General features: G+C 31.4%; 1 long non-coding RNA gene across 1 annotated transcript; it reads left to right on the top strand.

Annotated features, from left to right (window-relative positions):
* The first annotated feature begins 19,378 nt into the window (after positions 1–19,378).
* Positions 19,379–23,254, top strand: LOC143083520 (uncharacterized). The gene is made up of 3 exons (XR_012980762.1): positions 19,379–19,737; positions 22,587–22,686; positions 23,159–23,254. It is a non-coding gene; the product is annotated as an uncharacterized LOC143083520 (long non-coding RNA).
* The last annotated feature ends 3,599 nt before the right edge of the window (positions 23,255–26,853 follow it).

The following is a 26,853-nucleotide window of genomic DNA, read 5'->3' on the forward strand; positions in this document are numbered from 1 at the left end:
TTTATTTTTACTGTTAGACTTCTTCTTGTCTTTCGTATAAAAACTCATCAGAAATACAATGCTTATGATTTGGTACGCTGACCGCCCTTTTCGTCTCACCCGTATCGCTGGACCCAAAACAATATGTATAAACTGAAAATTAATGAAAATTCGATATCAACCTCTAAATCAAACTGAAAAACAGATAATGTTTGATCAGCTCAAACAGGACCATGTAGAAGTGCCTGATATGTATAGAATATCTATACGAAGAAAACCCGATTATCTCTTTATCGTTCTATTACTGGTCGTTTCTTTCTCCCTAAGACAGTTTTACGCTTGACAAAAGCAAGCTTGATAACGTCTCCTCTCGCATTGTGACGTCGCTGATAACTTCTCCTTTCACATTGTGACGTCGCTGATAATACCTGGTCTCGTTTTGAAGTCTTGATACGAGAATTACGGAGCAACAGAGCAGGGTGTTATAGACGGAGGGAAGGACGATAATATCATTTAACGTTTGTTTTTGTTTTCTGACACCTAGATGTTGACTCCTCAACACTTATACTGATTTTTTTATTCGGCGTAGAAATCTTGGTGGATTGTTGTGGTGCTGATAATCTTTTTTCATTGGATGATCAGAAAACGTTTAGGAGGCGTGATTTCGCTTACAATTGATAAACCATTCATTGCTAATAATTGATTAACCATTTAGTAAACCAAAGAAAAAAATGCAAGCAACTTGTCTGATTCCTTCCACGGATTCGGATATACTTTTTGGACATTTTTTATTATAGCTCTTCATCTTTTATATAAGCTTTGGATTTCAAATATTTTGGCCACGAGCATCACTGAAGAGACATGTATTGTCGAAATGCGCATCTGGTGCAAGAAAATTGGTACCGTTAATTTTATTGTATCGAACAATAAGGCTCGCCTATTATACTTTTATTTTGAAAAGAAGCATAAGCTATTGCTTATTTTTTTTTAAACCTAAAATATTTTATTCTAATAATTTTTTTATCAGTTTTGTTTTAGAGAAAAAATCATTAGAATGATCTCGTCAAAGGATTTTTTTTTCATATAATTTTCAATAATAAAGTTTTTCCATTGAAGAAAAGAAAGACCATTTCTTCTAACAACCAATATTAAACAATTTTATTATTAATGTAACGGGTTTATACACAAGACAGAAATTTATCTTATTATTCTATGATTTGAATAAAGTAAGTACTTCAAACGGGAAATAACTGAGATGATTTCGTAGTATATTTATTTATGTTCAGAGAAATAGATTTCAGAGGCCTTTTGTATTTATTTAGTTTTGTTTTGAAAGCATTTTATAAATAGCTACATCATAGAATTGTAATACAACATTCCATTACTCAACATTAATCCTTACAAAACGTGCATTTTTTGTAGCATGCAACAATCACGATATTTCCTCTTTTAATTTAACTTATTTGTTTTTCTAGCACGATATAAACTTTTTTGGCAAAGATAAAAAGCCTGTCAAATTATGTTAATAATAATCATTGTCTGCCTTATTTAAAAGCGAGGCGAAAGATATTAAGTGCATTCACACCAGATAAAAAACAAACTGACAATTTAATGGCAAAAAAAGAGATAAAAAACAAAAGACGGCCTACAATATACAAACGCAGCATAGTAAACAGAAGGCTAAGAAATACGAATCCCACTAAAAAGCAGGGATGATCTCAGATGCTCCGGAGTGGTTAGCAGATATATATCTACATGTGACAACCGTTGTGTTGTTTAGATTAGTACAAACACAGTTGTAAGTCAAAATGTGGGTCACGTTCGGGTAAATGGAGGACAGGATTGTGATTACATCGATTGGAACTTATCTGTCGACATCTGTAAAACAGATGTTTCTTGACTGTTACCAATTCGTGATGGCGTCTGTAAAGATTTACAATTGATTATTTCAACTTCAACACTTGGAACCCTTGGTTAACATCATTGTGAGCAACAATCCTCTAATCATGATAGGAAATATATAAGCCATAAAATAACGTATCAACTGTAAAATATAAACAAAAATAACACCTCATTCCAGCAAAAAAGTGTTTGACTATAGATTTGAAATTAGAAATGTATACAGGGTCTTTTTAACTAAACATTTGTAATGTATTCTTTAGCTTACATCAATCAAAGAATTCACGTTTTATTTTCTAATGCCTGATTTTTCTCTGTAGGATGCAACATTTAGCTTTGTTTATTAGTTTTGAATTATAAAGTTTGTTTAAAACTCATTGCACTGGTCATCAAATGTCAACAAAATAGCAGTTTAATGGATTTTTAATGAAGATATGTGTATTTCAAACATATCATTTCTTCAACATCATTACATGTACCTGATTAAATTAAAATACATAGTTTAGTATTGATGAAGTTAAGCAGCATAGTATTATCAAAGAAATAACATATAAGGGATACGCATCAAAAGTATAACTATCCGACAAATAATTAACAGAAAGGTATGTACTGGCATATGTTTTTTTGGTTGGTTTTGTTTGTATTTAACGCTGGAAAATTGGAATGAAAAAAAAAGACTTAACAACTGCAAAAAAATCATAAAACAAAACCAGGTATATCAAGAAGTTAACAAACGGGTAGTTGTTCTATAAATCTTCATATTACGAGTGATCAAGTGCTGTTGTCAAAATCATCGAGAAGAATTAATCGAACAAAGTGTGATTAATATTGTCGCGGATCAAGGCAAAAGGAGCAGCGTTCGTTTTATATATTACCGTAACCCATGCACTGTAATCGTATTAGGAATACATACCTTCACAATAAGAAGGTTTATATTCCTTTATAATGCGCGTTTTACAGATTGTACACTTTCAATATATGTGGCAAAGTGGGGGAAATCGTAATATCTGATTGCAAAACTCAGTGTTTTAACATGAAATTAAAGGAATGGTCAACATATTTACAAAAAAAAAAAAAAAAAAAAAAAAAAAAAACAAGAAATAACGAAAACTCTGTGTTTGCTAAGTAGTAGTTACAACAAATAGTTTTAAAAAACAGTATTATTCTTGAAGTTCATCTCTACTAATAATAAAAGTCTCGATTCTATGGTGACCAGAACTATCGAATTGCACGAGCACACGTCCCCGGTCAACTTAAAAAACTTCTTTGGACATGGAACATGGAAGCCCATACAGTTACAAAGTTTTTCGGAACCTCGTGTATGTCGTTCTAAGGTTTTTAGAGGCATAAGACTTGAGGAAAACACAACAACACAAACTAATGTGACCCGTAGATTAAGAAGAAACTGTAATACAACAAAACATCAGGATAAAAGTCTTGTTAGTCAGCTAAATTGCTTCCTAGAAGCTTTCTTTATCTCGTATTGGATTTTTAATATAACTTCTGTGAATGTTTCATAGCAATACTATCCGGAATAAACTAACATTTGTTGGAATGAATTAACTTCGTGCATTTGATTTTTAACTTCATCAGGTAACCGGTATCCCATTTCCCAAATAACGTGATCCAAATACGGAATAGAAAAGTCACTGTACGGTCCTGTTCTGTAGAAGAGGCCGTGGATACATTTTCCTATGGTTACGTGCCAAAATGTAGTGTTTTATGAAATCTGCAATAGTCGCACTACTAAAGCTCAAGAAACTGTTCATCTTTTCTCTTTTCCAACAATAATTTTAGAAGAAAGTTTGATAAAAACAAAAACATTAACCATAATACAGTTCAAGTTTTGAAGAAAACAAAAATGATATAGGCTTGAGGATGCTCAAGGTAAGATGTGCCAATTCTACTGCAACACTACATTCATGATCTTCAATTTGGCGTTCATGGTCACTTGCATTTTTCTTGCTTCACTTGTTCTTAGATTTTCAATTTGAGTCAAAGCAGCATGTGCACATTCACAGTTGCCAAAACTGACGAAGCGGTGTCTACTCTTGCTGTCACCCTAGTTTCGCATAATTGTTTCATTGAAAATTAGATGAATATTGTGCCACTTGCAGTAAAGAAATATGACATTTAGAGATACGCTCGGGTGTGCACTGCTGTACACTTGATACATTTCGTCTCATAACCGAGTCCCCGTCTTACCCTTGTCCATGGTGTTAGTTACTGTTTTGTTAATCGCTACTGTCTAGGTTAGCTATATATTCAGCGTCATCTTACACAGCTTCTATAAAACCCAAATTGTCCACTCGCATTTCATAGAAAGCTTTAAAATTTTCTGAAACAATACCTAAAACAAAGCGATAGTTCTGTCACGGAAACAGTAGGTTTCGTTGACTATTAAATAAATAAAATCCTCATACAATAAAAAGGGATAACCAAACTGTTAAGGAGGCTCGAGGGTATAAAAATTTCAGAAAAAAATCAAACATTTGTTTTTCATTACAAATTTTATTTATTTCCTTTTGTAGTTGTTACTTTATCATATGGTACAAAAATCATTCAAAACAATCAATTCGTGTTGGCCCCAGATGACTTTCAAAATGTATACATCATTGAAAAAGTTCCAAATTATCTCCCTTTGGTGGAAAAATGCCATTTTTTGGCTCTAAAATTGAAATATCTTTTTCAACTCATCGGTGACCTGTCTTTTTTAATATAATTTCCATATGAGCTGTACTTAAACTAAATTACTGTAAAATTTTAGAGATTTCTGTAATAAATTTCTTTTTTTTATTTCGATATTACCTTTATTTCTCCTATTACTTCAACAGAAAAAAAAACGCCTTTACAAAAATGTATGCTTCTTTCGAAGGCAGATTGTGAGCGCAAATGAACGGTGACCCCATTTTTTTATTTCATTTTTCTATTAACTATAAGATAAAGTTCATTTATAGAAAAATATAGAGAAATCCTATATAAATGATTTAGACCCGCGAACCCCCTTAATTCAAGAGAAACTGACAACACCATTGCAAAAGAAAAAGAAATCAACGAAAGAAAATTAACAGTCCATAATCGCAACATAGAAAATTATAAACTGAGCAATGCAAACCCGACAAAAACCGGGATTATCTCAGGTGCCCTGGAAAACTATCATTATCTTCTCAATATGTGGCACCGTTGTTCATGTAAAAACAAATTCGGCAGAAAGGCTCATTGTCTCTAACTCATTCGAGCACCTGTCTATTGTTATATAGACCGTACGCTGACCTGTAGATATCATTTGCTTTTTTGTGTCGTAACGTTGCGTTTTAATTTACGTGTGTTCTTCTTTAACTCGTATATCAGAAGATAAAACTTTTCAAGAAGTGGAACCAGTTGCATAATAACAAATATTCATTAGCAAAATGCATATTATGTATTTACTAAATACTTATGTAGTAGTAAAATGTACAATTTAAAGTTTTAGCACTACCCTTATATTATAGAAACATTGCGGTTAATATTTAATAATACAATGTATTAAGTCATTGATGGGTTAATTTTGCTTTAGAGTATTCACAATGCTGTATATTTTCTTGACATGACCAGAAGCAATACAATGGAAAGAGTTAGCTTAGAAGGCGTCACTTGATACCTTTCCATATTGAAAAAATAGAAAAACAAAACAAAAAACTTATACTTGTATTTGAACTTACATTATCCTGATCAAGGCAATGTCATATTTGATTCATGATTTATTAAAAACGTTTTTCTTTTAAGTATAAAATTATCATTGTTTTAAAGATAATGAATCCAAACGACAAGAACAGAGTGAAGCCATATAGTGAAGAACAAGAACCAACATACGACAACTACACAGTTCCAGTGAATATTACAAGTATTAATAGTTGTGGTTCTTGCGATCTAAACACCATGATATGAAACGCGAAAAATAATTGTCCTCTCTAAGGAGGAAAAATAGTAGTGATTCTTGCGATCTAAACACCATGATATTGAGAACGCTCTGAATGGCATATTTTTTACCATTATTGTTATCCATCATACAATTGGTTGTACTTGTGTCAAATGTTTTACTTATTTTAATATATATACAACTGAGGGTTTGGATGGGGTTAAATTATTTAAGAATAATGCCCTTAAAAATGAAGATTAGAGAATAAGGGGCAAAAAATGAAGATTAGAGAAAAAATGGGTTAATTTTTTGAAGATTAGAGAAAAAAGGGGTGAAAATTAAATGTTAATAGCCATAATAATAGACCCCCTCCCATTCACACCCTCACAACTGGTATGACTCCTCTAAATAGGAAACATTTCAAAGAAAATAGTAGACAGAATACAGAGTCTCTATATATTAAAGTAGTTTAATCGTACGGTAGTTTACATGTAGATAAACGCGAAAAATAATTGTCCCCTGTAAGGAGGTATAATAGTAGTGGTTCTTGCGATCCAAACACCATGATATGGAGATTGGCTTATTTTTTTCCATTTTTGTTATTTATCATACGATTCCTCTTTAAAACCGGAAGTCTTATTTATGACTAAAAGTCAGTCCGATGACGGAATCATATCCGGACTCCTTTTTTGTCGTTTTTCTCCCAAAATAACTCAATCTGAATAATCATACGAATGGATGACAAATGCAACTATGCATGTTACCTATAGGACACAGAGGCATGATGATTGATTTATTGTAGAAGGAAGAGAAGCGACACACAAAATGAGGTCTTCTCGTTTAATAGTATAGATATTCTGATTCATTGCATTTTATTTTTCAGTTTAGTCTTCTATATGTCTATGTGCAGTTTAATCAGTCTTTTATATGCTGTATATAAAGTTATTTAATCATAATGAGAAATGTAGACATCTCCCGGATAATTACTATAATGTAATATATATTAAGCAATCGATCATATACCGTTTCAAATAGCTTCTATATTAAAAACCCGTAATACATTCCGGACGGCGATGAACATTAAGATTAAATGTTAAATGTTTTTTCGTTATAATGTTAAGTAAATGTCAAAAGATTAATACTCCTGGCGAATGATAAAAATAATAAAATTACAAGGAAGAAGCGGTTTGATCGAATTATACCTGGTGAACTGAACATGAACTATTTTACCGGGTGAACTTAATTACTTAGAGTAAGGTTAGTCTAAGTAAACCATCAATTAAGTAAATAAAGACTATTCTCAATAGACTGAACATTTTTTTCATATTTATGTTAATGTAAAATAAAAGCGTTTAAGTCAAAAATATGTTGATTGACGACTCGAAATATTGACCTTTAAAAAGCAAGATTTTGAGTTTATAAAGCCTATAACTTTAAATTTTTAAATTGATTGATTAGTGTTTAGTTTGTGCCAATCTTAGCACACATAGACTTTAGAATAGCGGTTTTGTTTTTAAAAGTCTCATTTCAATATCTTCAAATTTAGTGTGTGTAATAGTCCACTACCAAGGCATAATTGTAACTGTTCTTCTTTTATTCTCTTTCTAGTTCTACAGAAGGATGATTTTGCCGAGAAAAGGCACGCTAAAGCTCGATCATACTCTCGAAAGACCATAATCTTTATAATAATTGGTGTCATTACTGGAATTATCACGTATATTCTTGCCTTTTTACTGTACTTCACTATCAGGCAGGACAATATTTGTGAGACCAATACAGTGAGGCCAACAATTACGACTCGAGCGACCTTCTCAACAACCTCAAAGTTGGTTTCTTGATAAGTCGCAACTGAACACGGCAGTGAAAACGTTTATGAAATATTCCGTTTGAAACATGTTATTTTCTTACATAATTCATACCAACTACTATTACCGACAATCTTTTCAACTGTTATAGAAACACTGCAACTGATATCAGAATAACTCAGCTGTTGAGAGTTATTCACGTAAGGGGTTAAAACTGAAATAAAATGTGACACTTTATTTGGAAATTAATATATATTAGTGTAACAAGTATTGAAAATAATGTTGGAGACACGAACAGTTTAATTACTTTTTGTACACTAACTATGCATCTCGTACTTAAAAAAGATATATTGATAATCTTTATCTTTAAAATAAAAGTTGAATGTTTCATTAAAAAGTTCTTTTAATTTATTTACGACTTTTATATGATTGTAAGTATGAATGTACTAGTTAGGTTTAATTCAAAAGAAGCACGTCGGACCCAATTCATAAAGTATTATCTTTAATTTAGCATTTGATCGATACCACTGTTGGTGCACTATGTGTCGCCAATATTATCATCATCTCCGTATTCGGTGATTTGGTACTGACTTTGGTAAATAACATGCTTTTCTAAACCCTTTCCAATGATAAATATAAAGAGTTTCTGAATCTAACATTGATATAGATAGACTAAAAACCTGTAATAATTTAAAACAATTAAAAAATATTAAAAGCTATATTAAACCCCAAATAAACTCATATTACAACAACCTGTTGATGGATAAGATGAAATCTATTGACGATAAAAGTAAATTAAATTTTTATAAAGGACTTGAGCCAAATCTATTGATCAAACCTTACCTCTCTAACCCAAACTTTGAATTTAGAAAATTAATTACAAAACTTAGAATCAGTGACCATTCATTACTAATTGAAAAAGGAAGGCATTTTAAAATTCCTTGCGAAGAGAGACTTTGCAAAAAATGCAAAGTACTAGATGATGAGAAACATTTCTTAATAAATTGTTCTCATAATTCAAATATTAGATTAACATATTTTAATTGCATTAACAGAGAAAGTAATTCATTTGCTAATCTCACTGACAATGACAAAGTTATATATATACTTAACCCATCAACACCAACACAAGTGAATAAACTAGGATCCTTTATAAAAAAAAGTCAATGGAACTGAGGACAGGGAACCCTTTAATATTTACCTGAATTTGTGTATATATATTGAGTTACTTAGTTATTGTCTTTATTTGTTTTTGTTGTTGTTATATGTCACAAACTGTATAGTTTATATGGCAATAAAATTTTGAATTGAATTGAATTGAATTAAAAGTTCCTGATGTGTATTTGATAAAGAGATCGAAACATTGATAATCGTATTAAAACGTAGAAAATAGTATAACTTTATCAATGAATGTGTTTGTAGATAGATGTTTTTGTGTTTTGTTAATTTGTTCCTTTTAAAATTGTTATACGATGATGACTGATGTACCCATATTTTGACTATTATATTTATTGTGTCTGTTTAGTTTACGCAGCAATGTAAATATAACGAAATTTGATGAGACTGTCATCAAAGTGAGAGGGTTAGCGCTATAAAAACAGATTTAATCCACCATTTTCTACATTTGAAAATGCCTGTACCAAGTCAGGAATATGACAGTTCTTGTCCACTCGTTTTTGATGCGTTTTGTTATTTGATTTTGCCATGTGATTATGGACTTTCCGAATTGATTTTCCTCTAAGTTCAGTATTTTTGTGATCTTACTTCATACAAAATCATTTACTAAAATCTATCAAGACTGAATCATTAATAAAGTATATTCGGAAATATTTTGTATTTGAAGCTGCTGACAATCCAGTCAGCAGTATTGTAGTTGTTTGCTGTAAGTACTATAAAAATGAAATAAACAGCTGCGCCATGAGCGCATGATACGCCCGACGTCTTGTGTGGAAGTTTTATGCAATAATAATAAATAGTTTCTGATAAAGTTTTAAGCAATAGCCATTTATTGTTTTTGAGACACGACGGGAAATGTGACCCCCCCCCCCACCCTGTTTTTTTTTATTACAAAAAACTTAATATAGCTAAAATAAAATTTTGAATTAAACCAAAAATTATACAGATCTTTAGATTGATATAACAAAGAAGTATGTACAGTTTCAAGCAATAATCATAAATTGTTTTTGAGATACGGCGTGACATGTAAAATAAAAACATCCCCTTTTTTACAAAATACTCAATAACTCAAAAATAAAATTTTAAGTCATCACCAAAAAGTATACAGATCTTAAGATTGAAATAACAAAAAAAGTGTGTAAAGTTTTAAGCAATAATCATAAATTGTTTTTGAGATATGGCACGACATGTAAAAACCCCCTCCCCCTTTTTTTACAAAATACTCAATAACTCAAAAATGAAATTTTGAAGCATCAACAAAAAGTATACAGATCTTAAGATTAATATAACAAAGAAGTGTATAAAGTTTTAAGCTATAATCATAAATTGTTTTTGAGATACAGCGCGACATGAAAAAAAAAATCCCCCTTTTTTACAAAATACTCAATAACACAAAAATGAAATTTTGAATCATCACCAAAAAGTATACAAATATTAAGATTAATATAACTAAGAAGTGTGTAAAGTTTTAAGCAATAATCAAGAAAAGTTTTTGAGATACGGTGCGACATGTGAAAAAAAACACACCCCTGTTTTAGTTACAAAGTGCCGTAACTCAAAAAGTTTAAATCTTATTTTCACCAAAAAGTATACAGATCATTTGACCATCATAAGAAACAATTCTATTAAGTTTCATGAAATTTGGGTAAGTCGTTCTCAAGTTACGGTGCGACATGTTTACGCCGGACAGACAGACAGACAGACTGACAGACGGACGGACACCGGACATTTGTATACCATAATACGTCCCGTCAAAATGTTGACGGGCGTATAAAAAACTAAAACATTAGATCACAATTTCGAGTACGTTCATACCTAAAGATTTTTCAACTATTTATCAACAATTGAACTAAAAGCTGCTTCTTCACAACACGAGTTTTCTATAGATATTGACTTACTAAAATGAAGAAAATAACCCAGCCTTACAAAGTTCGATGCATATCTTGTAAATTTTCAACTTCGTATGTTTCGGATCTGTTGACTTGTGCTCTTAAATAAAGGCAACAGTAGTATAATGCTGTTCAAAAGTCATAAATTGATTGAGAGAAAACAAATTATGATTACAAACTAAAACTGATGGAAACACACCAACTATAAGAGAAAAACAACAAAACAACAGAACATTGAAATGCAACAAAAAACAAACGACAATGCAACATACATCGAAACGTACTTTGGTACAAGCACATTTTAAGAGAAAATAGTGGGTTAAACCTGGTTTTGTGGCTAGCCAAACCTCCCGCTTTATGGTAATGTCAAATATTGCACTAAAGTGAAAACATTTCATGACTGGGATACAGTACTGTAACATATAAATGCAAAAACCATCAAGACAAAAAAAATAATACATGAGTGAATAATATTATAGTACATTTCGACGAGCATTCATCACAAAATAACAACGAATTACTAAAACCAATTTAGGACAGTACATTTAAAAAAATAGCCTGATAGAATTACGAACTGTGTGTTTCAATGGCACAAAAAAGTAACGTCACATGTAAATTTCCGAAAATTGGATATAAATCAAGATATTAGGTTTCTTATTATGTTATTTGATGTGTGTATTTTATAACAATTTCAAGAATATTGATACAGAATTGTGTTAGTAATTTTGCAACTAACTGCACTATCTAATTATGTCGGCCTTTCTTCCAAATCAAACTGTGTAAAACAAATAAATCCTGTGCACATAGTTGCTTGAAACTAAAATCATACAAATGAACTTAAATTTGTTTAGAACCCGTCGTGAACTATGTTTTGCTAAGCTTATTCTAATAGCGGTATCAACCATTTATGGATAGTGAAACACTTTTTTGCGGTACTGTTTATTGTTCATATTTTTGCCTGTGTTTTGTTGTCTTGATACAGTTATTTTAGATTTCAATTCCCCATCTAAATTATGTATGTTCATTGCTGTACCTTTTGGGGCAAGAGTGGTATTCGCCCATCTGTAAAATAAAAATAAAACTTGATACAAATATTCAACTTTAAAATAGAGAATGGAAATGTTGGATGTGTCAAGGAGACACCACTCCGACGAAGAGCAGAAAAAGTCCACCAATGATACTATCTCGCGCCAGGAGGCATACTTACTCTGGCTCTAAACAAAAATATGTACTAGTTCAGTAAAAATGAACGACATGCTAAACTCCTAAACACATAAAAAAAAAATTAAATTATAAACATACTAACAAAGGCAAACATAGCGTATACTATAGATTTAACGCGATTGACATATAGCGTCTTGTACCTTCATGTTGTGTTGTCATGTGATAAGTTCTTCACTTGACATCTAGCGTCTTGTACCTTCATGTTGTGTTGTCATGTGATAAGGTCTTCACTTGACATCTAGCGTCTTGTACCTTCATATTGTGTTGTCATGTGATAAGGTCTTCACTTGACATCTAGCGTCTTGTACCTTCATGTTGTGTTGTCATGTGATATGGTCTTCACTTGACATCTAGCGTCTTGTACCTTCATGTTGTGTTGTCATGTGATAAGGTCTTCACTTGACATCTAGCGTCTTGTACCTTCATGTTGTGTTGTCATGTGATAAGGTCTTCATTTGACATCTAGCGTCTTGTACCTTCATGTTGTGTTGTCATGTGATAAGGTCTTCACTTGACATCTAGCGTCTTGTACCTTCATGTTGTGTTGTCATGTGATAAGGTCTTCACTTGACATCTAGCGTCTTGTACCTTCATGTTGTGTTGTCATGTGATAAGGTCTTCACGGTGAAGGAGAGCAAAAGAACGGCGATAAATCTTATATCCTTTTTGTCTTAATTTTGTCAAAAGAGTTAATGAAACTTGGTTTATGAACTGTAAATGCACCTACCCTCAATGTAAGTTAGTAAAATGACCAGTTTTACAAGCTGACAAGTGTTTTGAAAGAACCTAACGAGATTATAAAAAATACAGAGTATTTACCATTTATTAAATAGGTAATCATCACTATTATGTGCCGCTTAGATGAAGGATGTTACAAAGTGATTTTTATTTACAAACTTCAATGAACACTATAACTTGTTTCATTTCTATAATTTCTTCTATACGGGTTTTCGTTCAGTAGTTATATTAAACCATATTCTGAGTGTGAAAATAAAATCATCGGAAAAATCGAAACAAGATATCTGGGAAAAGTGAGGTCAATATATAAGCATACAACAAAAGTACGAATGTTGTGTCAAAGGTAGTATTTTTATCTTTTGAGGAGAGGGGAAGAGACCTTCCCATAGTTTAATAAAGACTTGAAGTGTGATGACTTAAGGTGGCACAATGTCACGTCCCTTTTTTCTTTCTCGATTATAACACCATCGAATGTGACTAATCACCGAACTTTGTTGTAACTTTCCATAAGCAACACAGCGGCGCCAATAGTTGACCAAGAACAGTTTCTAATTACTCTATTGAAGCACATAATGGTATGTGCTTTTCTTTCTGTGTAGATTCTTGAAACCTCCTTATTCGATAATGTGTATGTTAATCTTATAGGGCAAGAAAAAAGACATTTGCTTATCTTCTACTAAATGATTACCAGTAATGACTCATCAACAAGGAGGTATTAAAAGAAGAGAAGGAAATACCGACTATTATATTTTCTTTTGGTCGTCTTGCTTTCCGTCTTTCATCAATTTATTCTTTTCCGTTTTGTCGCTTTGTATTTTCTTCGCCTTTTCCCAATCAATATTCAATTACGTTTCAAAAATCCGATATACAAAATACTATTTTCATATTTTTCATATTACCGACTTTTAATCCGAAGTTTACATTTTTTCAACAACATATTTTCGATAATATGAAAATAGTCTATTGGTATAAATATATTTCTAAAGAAACATATCATTTTGAGCTGATGCATTTAGAACTCAACAGACATCGATCATAGTATCATTATCATACTCATACGCCTGTAAATAACTTGAAATCACGAAAATAATAGCTACAAAATAGTATTTTAACATTAAATAATATCGTAAAGTTTATTGACCAGTTTTTTTGAATTTTTACTTCATTAAGGCAAACAAAAAACCCCATGAAGCCTCATTTACTATGATTTTAAACTCCAGCTATATAAATGTGACTTGCATATTATTATTGAAGTTTATTGAAATCGACATGATCTACCTATTAAATACCTAGTTGATGGCAGTTACATATAGAGTAATTGTACCAGTAAAAACAAGCTTTCACAAATAGTCAGTCAAGCGTTTTTTTTCATAAAACACTCAGATAACGTTTAATTTAAACTTATTGACGGCAGATTATAGGTAAAACTGTTCAGATTTTTCTCTGTACCAAGGCCGTAAACTATAATACCATCTGAAAAGTACGATCCAATACATTTCAAAAAGTGAACGCGGATTCTCCGATCAAAGATAGATGATTAGAGAGCTTCACGTGGATTAATCGAACTGCACTAGGTAATAATTACATCAATTCATAATCATGAAAGATAAAGTAGGGGAATGTATGCAGAAGATAGATTGAAGAAAAATTAGAATGGATTTAATATCTGAATTGAACACGGGTCGCCGTCGGAGCATCGTGGATGCTATCGATGACCCAGTCCCAAGACCAGACTCGTCTGCAATGAATAAAGGAGTTCCGAAAGGGTCTAATATCTTCCAGGAAGCTTTAACATTAGCTTATGATGATATGAGAAAGAAAAAGAAACTCGAAAAAAGTAAGAGTGAACAATATGAATCCGACGAGGATTTTAGTGATGAAGAAAGAGATGTTGTGCGAGATATAGACACATTCAGGAAATTTTCTATGGACTATTCTGCCAAACGAAATGCAGGTCATCCAAGGATCTCTCGTGTTGAAGTAAGCCCTCGGAATCGTATATGTTCAGACAGTTCTGTTGGTATGGTTAACAATGATAAAAAGATTTCAAGAAGACATAGTATTGCAACAATACCTTTCCAGGAATCTAAAAATAACAACATAAAATGAGAAACGTTTGGTTCTATCGCAACTTAAGTTTTATTATTAGACGTATTGACTTGGAGATGGATATGTGTGACAATTGTGTCCAATAGGGCCTCTATCTTGTCGGCGATTTTATAATTTTTAAAATTCTATACAGTATTGTTATAAATGTTGTATTTGAATATATTAATATTTACTGGATAGTTCGTCCAAGCAATTTTACCAGACAGTAAGTAAATTAGGACGCGTGATATAAACTTTAAACATTTACTTATTTATACACTTTTATATTTATTGTTTTATATATCCATTAAATGTATAAAGATTGCTTTGGTTTACAATTATTAATAGTCCTTGATCAAAACTAGGTGACCAGCCAGTTATATAGTTATAAATATTGTTAAACTTTGGCTTTTAAGCAACCCATTGGCATTCAAAACCATAGACAAGGAAACCTACTTTTGAGCAGGGACTAGAAAACATGGGTAAAAAAATGGGGTAAAAACAAAACCAGAAGAAAGCGGAGTTGAACTTGAGTACAATGTACATGTACAAAACCTACTCACGGTCATGCAGTATCTTAAGATTTTGTGCAAGCGTTTTAAAGTGTTCGCTTGTGTGAAGAAGGACATATAGTATTGCTCCACCACGTCTGATAAAGAAGTTCAATTAAAACCTTACCCTTTGTTAATCTGCCTGTGTTCCAAACTTTCAAAAGAATGTTTTAAGGATGTAATATAGTAAGCAGTCTATCTAAAATATTTTACTAAAAAAAAATTTTGAAACAAGACACCGAGTTTTCCAAATCGATTAGTTTGTTTACAAGATCCTATACCGAATATTATTTTTGATGTAGTTTTTTAGCTAAGAAAACGCCTAGTTTTATCACATATGAATTACATTAGTGTAGTTCTTTACACTTTGACTTTAGAGATCTTTTTATATTTTTTCTCTTCAGGTAAATAAACTTATTCAAACGATGTTTATACGTGTTTATACTAGGTCTTTGAAATGTGAAATTAAAAGCATTCAGAATAGACATAGTCTAACAAAACACAATAGACTCCTCGCTGTTCGATCATTGACTTCTTCGATGTAAGTACGTACTATGTAAATGCGAAAAAAGTTTGCTAGGTAGTTAATCCGTATAACAATGTTCATTTCAGTAAGTTAATTGAAACGTATTACTGATCAAAAATGTATTTATTGAATAAATTATTAAGATTAATAAAATAATAATTTCCCCTCCAACTCCTCTTTTTATTGTGATATTGTCAAGGTTGACCAATTTATATAATAAAACGAATATTTATTGACTTTAAAATTTCTTACATCAGTAATAAACCGATGCACTAAAGACATTTAAGAGTTTATGAAAAATAATACATAGATAATTATATGCTCACCTATATTTGAATGGGAAATTCAATATAGCATTTACATATATATATTTATACTGTAGTATTAAGCTGCCATTGAATATACAGTTTTCTTTAGTCCTTTTGAATTATTTTCATTCTGTAACTGATGGGTTGAATGACAATTATTTTTATCTTTACAAATATATGTTGACATATTGATGTTGAGCCAGATAATTTTATTGTACGATGCACAATGTCTGCACTTTATTGCATAAAGGTAGCAATTACATGTGTACTCTAATAAACTGTAAATAATTACACAATGTTAAAGCAGCTACTCAGTGAAAACATTTAAAATTCTAACCGTGAAAAAAAAAACAAGACCTCCTGTTTGAAGAATGTAAATGATTAATTTTCCTTTATGAATGAAAATTCAAAGTTCTTTAATAAAGAGTAAAAAAACCCGGAACGTTAAATAACTGTACAACGCGGGAAAAAGTTTAATAAATGAATAATTTGCTATATCTGTAACAGACGATGCAGAAGACCGATTTACTTCACCCTGAATTTTTGACACGGTTTGTATGTTGTGAAATTGAAAGGAGGTTAATTGACTCGGATTTAAAATTCATTACGTAATTTAACATTTACACACCCATTAAAAATTTTTAAACTTCTTTCCGAAATCAGATATTAACATGATGACGTGTGTACAATTTCTCATTATCACGAAGACTATTGTTTTTTTAAAGACGTTGGACATTTACTTTTTATGGCTTCGAGTTTAAAAGAAACCCCATTTTTACCATGTCATTTTTTTTTTCACGAGGTGTAATTTTATAACAGATGAAGTACACTTAAAGTACATTGAGACACCATCAATACTAGTTCGGATCTCTCTTTTTATCTCTCGGAATGTATCATTTTTGAAGTAGGAAACTTGTTGATCGTTCTCTTTTTGTAACATCATTCGGATTTCTTTCATATCTCGTTCAATTATTTTTTTCACATTAACTTCAGCTAAAAGTGATTCCTTGTGGCTAAGAAAAAAGAAAATCTTTTAAAAGTTTTAAACAATCAAGACGTATTATGATTGCAATGAGGTTATCCCAAGGTGATTTCAGAATTTTAAAAACGAACAAAGACCAATATCATAGTATTAAAACAAACGAAAAACTTTAAAACCCACAATTGTTAAAAATTAGAGACAAAACTTAGCTCGTGCTTGAGTTAATAAGATAAAGCAGAACACCGCAAGACTGCATTGTATATGAAAAGAATGGATACGGTGTATTAATTCATTACATACATTCAAACAGACACTTGACAACGCACAAAGCAAGTGTTAGCACTTTTAGCACTTTTCATCATTTGAATTCACATTTACCCCTTCAGCATGAACCAAAACCTCACACTTTTTTGCAAGTTTTTCCGACGAAATTTAGCACATGTTTGAGGTGTACTATTACATATAATTATGTATGTTTAATGTCATACAATGTCTTCATTTTGTGTTGATGAATTAACGGAGATCGTTGAAAGTTTATTATTTTAGGGCACACTATCTTTACAACTTAGTATATTAATATATATCACATACAGTTGTCTATTGTTGATGAGTATAGAGTATATGTTGACCCCTAGTTGTCATTGAATATTTATGTCATCGGGTTGTTGTTTCCTTGAAATATACACCACGTCTCCTTTTATTAATATTTCTAATGGTTTAATTAAGGTCTCTTGGTACTGTTTTCTCCTTACTGCTTTATAGAACCAATATCAATAATCCGACAATATATAATTATTGTTTGTACTTAGACCTTCATTATTATAGCATTACATTATTACAATCAATTTTAATTTCTATAGTGACAGACAAATTTTATTGACTTCAACAAGGTTTTATCGCAAATAACAATATTGCATGATTGAATCACTTTTTTAGTTCATTATGGCCATTAAGAAACAGAACAGGTAACAATTATTATTATAGACGAGCGACTAATAAGACCCATATATATAATAGAAACAATGACATGCATTAAAATCATGCCAGGTAGCAAATCATGTTCATGAAAAGTAAAATTCCATTAAAATTATCAACACTTTAGTAAAATAAAATGAACAATGATACAAATAAGTTCAGACTCCATGTTAAACTTCTGATGAAGATCTGAAAAAGGGGGGGGGGCATCATTTCTGTATTCCATAAATGCCATCATCATATAAGTGTTAACATTAAACAGCAAAAAGTTCAGATAAAAAGACATGATAGTAAGTCTAGTGATTCATATTGTCATACTAAGGCAGTAATAAGGTATCAATGAACCGAGAGACAAATAAACGCAATTAAGATTTCATTACAAATCCATATCTACATAAATTGTAACATTTCCTGAAAGCATTACAAATGGACAATTTCAGATAATGACACTGTTTCTGTTGTATCAAAATTAATTGCTCTTTTTATAGTTGATGTGTTTCTCTCGGATTTTATTTGTAACCCGAACTTGTTTTTTCCAAATCGATTTATGACTTTTGAACACCGGTATACTACTGTTGGCTTTATTTAGATACAGTATTTATTTATTACAAGTATATTTATGTAAATCAGATGCTATCGCTTCCTATCTTCGGGCTGAATGGAGGAAGCAAATATTATTTTGTGTTTACATGCTTTATTAATCATGTAACCTAAAGTTCCAAAATATTTTGTACTGTTACATCACTGTGCTAGTTTAAATGGGCACTAGCTGTCAATTTCATGTTCACCAATTTGACTCAAATTCTCATATTTTATTTATAACAATGTAAAACATTTTTCCAAACTATCAAAAGTATAAAATAAACAATTTACAGGCCATGGTCTCAATAAGATTTAGCTTCGTTTCGTGTGAATTTTAGCAATGACGCCATCTAATTAAATTTCGAGTTGACCTTCTATGACCATATAAGCGATGTAAACATGAACATATATATAAATAGATTAAGCAACTCATGTAGTTGGATTTTTATAGGTCTACTAAATTTTGTATTGAAGATTAAAAATTTATGTTTATCGTCGTTTTTTCCTGAATAAGAATGATGTTTTGTGGATCGAATCAGTCAATCAAATTATTTACCTTTGTTTCACTTTCAACGTTGACATTTTTTTCCTTTAAATAACCATACACGGACAATGCATGGGTTAATCTATCTCTTTTTACGGGGTTAAATTGGAGTTCACATGAATACAGGTTTAATGAGGTCGAGTTATTCACTTGCAAGCGAATAATTCATTATCAATTTTTATTAGCTTAATTTAGGCACTCTGTCCGCTAAAGTAACGTCGTAATTTTATGATCTGCTGTCATACAATATTTAATTTTGTATTGCCACTTGTTATCGCAATTGCAAATAGAATTACTGGGTTGAGTAAGAAATAAATTAGATGCAAAAATAAATGAATATTTAAAGAATTTTTACATGGTATTATATTTATTGATATACAATAAATGAATTTTGCGTCCTGTCAAACAAAACGGTAATTTTTAGACGACGTTACACTTTTCGTATTTTTTATCGGAACAGACTTTATTTTATTAAGCTGGCGCACCATCTATAAACAACGGATATTTATAGCAGAAGACTCATTGTGATGGAAAAGTTTCAGAGATTGTCCTGTCAGATGCTCCGATCGTTCGGTAGGTAAATACATTAGCCCTGTACGTTTATAATGTAAAATTTCATCTTTCTCTCGAAAACGTACGTAAATAAATTGGAGCTTTTCAGAGAATATACTTGAGAACTTCGTTGAAATGATCCCAAAATTTTAGCTTGATCTGGCTTTCTAATGCATAGCGCGAACCAGGCAAACTATAGATGTTGATACTTTTTACGGAATAAGTCGACAATGTTGTGAAATACTTTGTAACGTTTCCTCATTTGACGATTTGTGTAATTCCGTGAAAATGAAAGGCATTTGTGTTGCCCAAAATGTAAACAAACATCGCAAAAAGTATGGCAGCACGGCACCAAAGAAGACGTGTACGTTTGATATTTATTACTTTGGATTGTTAAAAGTAATAAAGAAACATCTACGCCAAATAAAAACAGCATACTCTATGTAATATCTGATTGAAACGGAGACCTGAGTTGTTTGTCAGACTGTCTATTTATATCAAGAGAAACTATAGCCTGTTTCTTTTTTTTTTAACTTTCACTTTACTGTTTTAAACTCGGGGGATGTGTGTTATTTTTACGAGAATCACCAGAGTTGAGGCAATGATTGTTGGAGACACTACAACCTCAGACTACAACACACTGCAGTTAAATATTCCACCTTAATTGTTTTGCTATATAATTCAGATAGAACTACCAACAAAAAATATAAAAAATAAAAAATATTTTGAAGGCATTTCTTTTTGCTTTAAGAAAACAGTCTCATTAGACTCAGATTTAACACAGCTGTATTTGTTTATAAATTCGATTTCATGAAGTGCTCTCCTTTTTGATAATATGAACAAGTATTTGTTTGTCCTTATGATGAATGGCTAAGATTAAAGAATATTTTTTTAAAATCATGTGCACTTTAAATAAAGAGACCACAAAAACAACTCAATTAAAAAATAATGACCAAATAAACAAAGATACTGCTACAGACAAAAAATACTTCATTTAACATTTTAATGTATAATGTTAATTAGACATGAACAGCAATCCAACAAATATATAGCTCTCAGCAAGTGAAAACAATGGCCAAGTTTTAATATGTTATAACAAGTAAATGTGGGCTTTTAGATTTTAAATTTTTTATTACTTATGCTATTACATCTTGAGATAGAATTATTATAATTTGTTTAGATTTAATACCAGCCGCTGTACAAAACGCACAAGAATTAAGAAAATATGATGATGCTATTTGATTTTTCAATTATTTGTAAATAATATATGCTTTATATAAATATTTTTGTCAATACATATATCAAATATTTACTTTATTAAACCTTAAAGTAAGTCCCCAGTGCAAAAAACACAACATTTAAAGGTGTCCAATTTTTCAATTATTCTGTCACATGTGTGATTTATGTCAATGGTTAATTGGTGTTAAACGCCACTTTCAGCATTATGTACTGTTTCATAGTGGTCGGTTTTTATTGGTTGAGTGAGAACATAATGCTTGTAGAGAACCAAGATCCAAGATAGAAAAACTGACAAGCTTAGTCAATTAAGATTGTACAAACTAAAAGGCTAAATGTGTGCTTCGAAATTCACAACCTTTGTGTTGAGAGGATAGTGATAGAGAAGTTCAATGAAAAAGTAACACAACAATGTGGCATAGAAAAACATATAGTCTTTATCTATAGCACAAGTTAAGTAAAAAAATGCTGTTCCCGTTTTCTTACTTTAGTTTGCCTCAAACAAATGTTTTAAAACGAATAGGTACACAATGCTTATTACCACAAAACACAGATCATGTTTAAAATTGGATGGCGTCACTTTACTGTTCATGACTTATGTACCTTTATAAATGAAGCAATTACTTAATCTGTTGGTTTAATTCTCTTCCTCTTGTTTGCTTCGACTAAATGTTATGAAATTTATACACAATGCTTACAATTACAAAAGGGCCTTAATGAAATTAATCCTGCATCTGTATGAGGAAGTTGACTGTTGCGTATTGTTACAGACAGGGTATTAGCGTCCCCATTTTATTAAACCATGTTCATTTACAAGAATAGCCTAGTATAGAATAACCTCCTGTCTGAAATCGCCTTCAATTTATTTTTTCAACTTTGAATTAATTTGAACAATTAACTAAATTAAAGAAAGCGGGGGTGTTATGTTTTCTTTACAAATACAATGTATACTGATCCCCAATTTGAAAAAAAAACTATTCTCAATGCTCAGATTTTTTAATTTTTTTTCCATTTCCATAACAATATAAAGGTAGTGTTATAAAATAAAATAAAAATAATCTGATTAATCGTGTCAAAAAACTAAATAAATTTGTTTGTGCTTTACACATACAATATTTTTGACTAAAAAAAAAACCCGAAGAATTTATATGCCCCACTTACGATAGTAGAGGGGTATTATGTATTCTGGTCTGTTTGTCCGTCTGTCCCGTTTCAGGTTAAAGTTTTTGGTCAAGGTATTTTTTGTTGAAATTGCAGTCCAATCAATTCGAAATATAGTTCACATGTTCCCTATGATATGATCTTTCTAGTTTTAATGCCAAATTAGATGTTTGATCCCAATTTCACGGTCCACTGAACATACATGTAGAAAATGATAGTGTGAGTGAGGCATCAATGTACTATGGACACATTCTTGTTAGATTTATATTGTTTAGTTGCTTCATTACTGATGTATTATATCATTTAACCCATAATTGATTTTTTTTTATATTTTTATATGGTTATTGCCTGTCCTTCTTGTGTCCTGTGAACACACACAATCATGCACATAAAAAAACCTCATATACATTTTTGAAAGTCATTTGATACATATGAATTATTTCAATTGAGTATTTTATTTATTTTTGAATTAGAATGGAGGATTATCTTGACTAGTTGGACTAGGCTCTACTGATATTTTAGATATGCTGATGTCTAACTTAGAGATCTTGATTAGGTTGGAAAATGTATCAGGTAGGTGGTTATTCATAAATATCATGAAACAAATATATTATAGAAAAAAACATTGAAATTAGTCATATAAAAAAACATGATCATATAATCAAAATTAAGAACATTTTGATAGTAATATTGAAATAAATAACTTGAAATGGCCTTAACAAGTAGATGTATTCATGTATGTTGTTGAATTATGCTGAAAGTATTTACTAGTTCATTTGACTGGAAAAAACTGATCAATATTTCAGGTTTTACAAAACAGACTAGACAAATTGCACGATAGCAATTATGGAAGAGTCACAGTTGAAAAAACATAAATCTATAAACACAGATAACAGCTACTCATAACATTTTTTTTTAATCCATTTGATATTTGTTGTCTTGATCTTAAACTACCAGTAAGCTTTAGATATTTAAATATAGAAACAACCGAACAGCACACACTAATTTCAACAATTTTATTTTTTGTATTTTGTGTTTTTTTCAGATGTAGAAGTAGAAGAAACAGCAGTGAAAAAAGAATGAGAGTCATCATTTAAATAAACTTTTAACTTGAAATTGAAATAAATCTAATTTTTCTTTATGTATTTTAAATTTGAGCATTGGGATAAACTTTAATGAGACAACAAGCCAACAGCACAATCCCAAAAGCTATTTGGAGGTCTACTTAAACTTCATGCAAAAATGAAATTTGTGGTTTTTCAATATAGATAAAATTGAAAGTTAACAACTTTTTGATGCTTTGGTGCAACTTGCACGGTTTTGGATTTATAGCTTCAAAACTTGTATATGAATGATTTATTTATTCCACATTTAAGATGGGTATATTAGTATACAAAGAAGGAGATGTGGTATAATTGCCATATGACAACTGATTTTATATGTTTCGAAATATCTTCTTCTCTTGTCTGGTTATGTCTTTCATCCCACTTCATATTGACTTCCCTCTGTGTAATTATATTGGTTTCGATGGTGACTGAGTGATATTACATTATTTAGTCATTTTTCTTTAATTTCTTGTATGTTTTTATTAAATAGTATTCTTTTAAAGAGTCATTGCATTTAAAATGATATGCATTGCTCAGAAGTTTCCTTGGTATGAAATATTGTTATTTTCTAAATTTCAGTTTTTGCTGATATATGACATATATGATGTTGGGCTACTGCCACAACCTTATTCATGCTCTTTTCTGTTCTGAAACAATCTAATAATTATTCAACAGCGATTCATTATATGTATTAGAAATTACTTAGGTATATTAAAAGGGCAATATGCCAATTATTTAGTCTTATTGCCATAGGGCCAAAAAGAGCAGATTCCTCCAGAGAAGAAAATGCGCCAAAGGGGGAGATAATGTCCTTAAAAAAAATCTACCGTACCGATGACAAGAAATAATGTCATTTTTTTACCAGACAATAAGTATGCTTCAAATTGGTGTACACAAACAATCATTTTCTGTTAGATTAGCGAAAGCTGCAGAGTCACTACTTAATTTGACAAAATTGAACCATTTTAACTGCTAAAAGTAAATTATTATTTCACTATTTCATTTTCATTAATGATTGAACAAAAAAAATCATACTTTAGATTTTTTATATATCTCGTAGCTAGTGCCCCTTTAAGGGATGGATTGGCGCCTTCAAAACTTCAACCCCAGGTCACACCAGGTCACATTCTGTATGTGTCTATCCCAACAGAACACAATTGTTTTTATCCTGTGTTAAACTGTTTTTAATCAGGCGCAACTTGCCAGATTCATCATGTTGAAGTGGGACGTATTTTGGAAAAAAAAAAAGAAGTCAGGAGCCCGTAATTCAGTGGTTGTTTTCACAAGACATGTGATCCCACCCTGAAGTAATGAGTGAAATATTTATAATTATACAAGTTTTAATTCTGTTCGTATGTCGTTGTATTAAAACAAAATGGCGAGCATCCTCTTTCCACCGACACTACAATATTTCCTTTAAATAAATCGGTATAAAGAAATACAAGATCCAATTGGCTTTTTATTTGCACCAAGATGATTTTTAATTATTTTGGACAATTAGAAAAATAATTTGGATTTTTTTTTATATTTTTAGCATAGAGACAATTGAACGTATTTTTCAGTTTTGACACTGTAAGGGACCCTATGAAACGAATACAATGGTACACTTTATTACATTTCCTGTTTTTGGAAAGACCAAAAAAAGAAAAAAATGGATTGCTTGTGAAAGTCTACAATTGTTATCATAAAGTCGCCCACATTTCGTATTGGATAAATGAACATGTCTTGTGTAATTGAGGAACTTATTTTCGTAAATATTCCGGTGCATAGCTATTTAAAAAGCTATAAATTAATCGAAATAAGGACTCTATCGTTGTATGAGTTTTCTTCCCTGTCTCAACTTATGAATTATTTTATATGAAAAAATAGTAACCCATGATTGGTGGCCTTCGGCTGTTGTCTGCTCTATGGTCGGGTTGTTGTCGCTTTGACACCTTCCCCATTTCCATTCTCAATTTAATAAGTCAGTATGCTCCTACTCTCGCTGCTGAGAGGTTTTAAGTTTTAAACATTATCTGAACAATACCACAGTTCTCCTAGATTTCAAAAGCGTATTCAAATTAGGACGGCTAAAAACTAAATATAGTTATTCGAGTTTTTGTAGATTCAATTTCAATATTCTAAGGACTCATAAAAATCTTTCTTGGCATGTAAATAAAATAAAAAATATCCTTTAGTCCTTGAATTTTACCGTTTTATACAGAATAGCATCCCTGTGCCTTGTGAGCAATTATAACCACTCTTCTTTTTAGTTATCCTTATAAGGATAATTCTTAATCTAACGCATTAGAAAATTTCAACAAATTGCATCTTTTTACTTTTGTGAACGGGATTATGTCAGTGAAACAAAAACATAAGCAGAAGAAAAACAAGAGGTTAAAACACAGATTCCGGGTTTTTTCTACCAGCAACAAGAGGGTTCATGGATGACTTTACTGTAACAACGTCGTCCCATATTCAAGCAAGACGGATACTGTTAGCACTTGAAGAGATAGTCGCTTGGACTAGGATGAAATTAAAGTCAAGGAAGTCAAGATCAGTGATACTGAAGAAGTGTAAGATAAAAATGAAGTTTCAGCTAAAGATCCAAGGGGATGAAATGACAACAGTCCTATAAAGTAACTTTGAAAATGGTTTGATCATACGCTTAAATACAATATCAATGTGAATACAGTACAAATACAGGTTGCAGAATGGCTTGAGAAGTTAGATAAGAGTTGATTTAGTAGGAAGTTTAAGGTATGGATATACCAACATGGGTTGTTACCAAGACGTGACATATCATGATATGACGTCTTAGAAGATGGCTACAAGTACCACCACCATAAGTCTTTACAGCAGATCATCATAACGCCAGCTTCCTTTAAAATCAACTTTGGAGGAATACAAGGTATCAAAGAGCAGACTCTCAGAAACTCAAAGGATAGCAAGATCAGTAAGGCTGGAATCCAGACACGTACTAGGCGAAAATGCGTGAAAAACGAAAGTGGTCAGTGAGATCTGTAGTAGATCAAACAGGAAGAGTTCTTCATAACACAGACATAGTTGGCAACACCTGTACTAATAGACAAGAATTAGAAATTACACATGTCCAACAGTGGTCAAAGAACAGCATGGTGCAGTCAAATTAAGATTAGTACAATAAAAACAAAGAAGGGCAAAATCAGTAGGTCTTAGCCACTAAGTAACATGGATGAAGTGGAACTTGCAAGAAAGAAAGATAACATGGGCAGAGTTATGGAGGATAAAATCATTTAGAATTTTATGGTCAGATCAGTATACACCCCCTTCCCCTTCAAACTTACACCAGGGGGGGGGACTGATAAAAGAACCAAACTGCAAGTTATGTGGTGAAAGAAGCACTCTGACACATATACTTTCAGCACTAACACTGGGAAAATATGGATGGCGGACAAGGTCCTAAAACATCTGGCAGAGATCCTAATATTGAGAGAAGATAGAACAGACCAACAACAGAGGCAAATCAGATCAGATTCGTCAAACAGGGAGATACTCGTCAGACAACAAAGTCACAATAGCACTTCATCTTGAACAAGGACAGTGAATGGAAAATGAGGTCTGACATTGGCAAGATTTGTCAAAGATGATAGTAACAAAAAAACTGACAGTTCCT

This window comes from Mytilus galloprovincialis, chromosome 1, assembly GCF_965363235.1.
Source record: "Mytilus galloprovincialis chromosome 1, xbMytGall1.hap1.1, whole genome shotgun sequence".
Classification (NCBI taxonomy): Eukaryota; Metazoa; Mollusca; class Bivalvia; order Mytilida; family Mytilidae; genus Mytilus; species Mytilus galloprovincialis.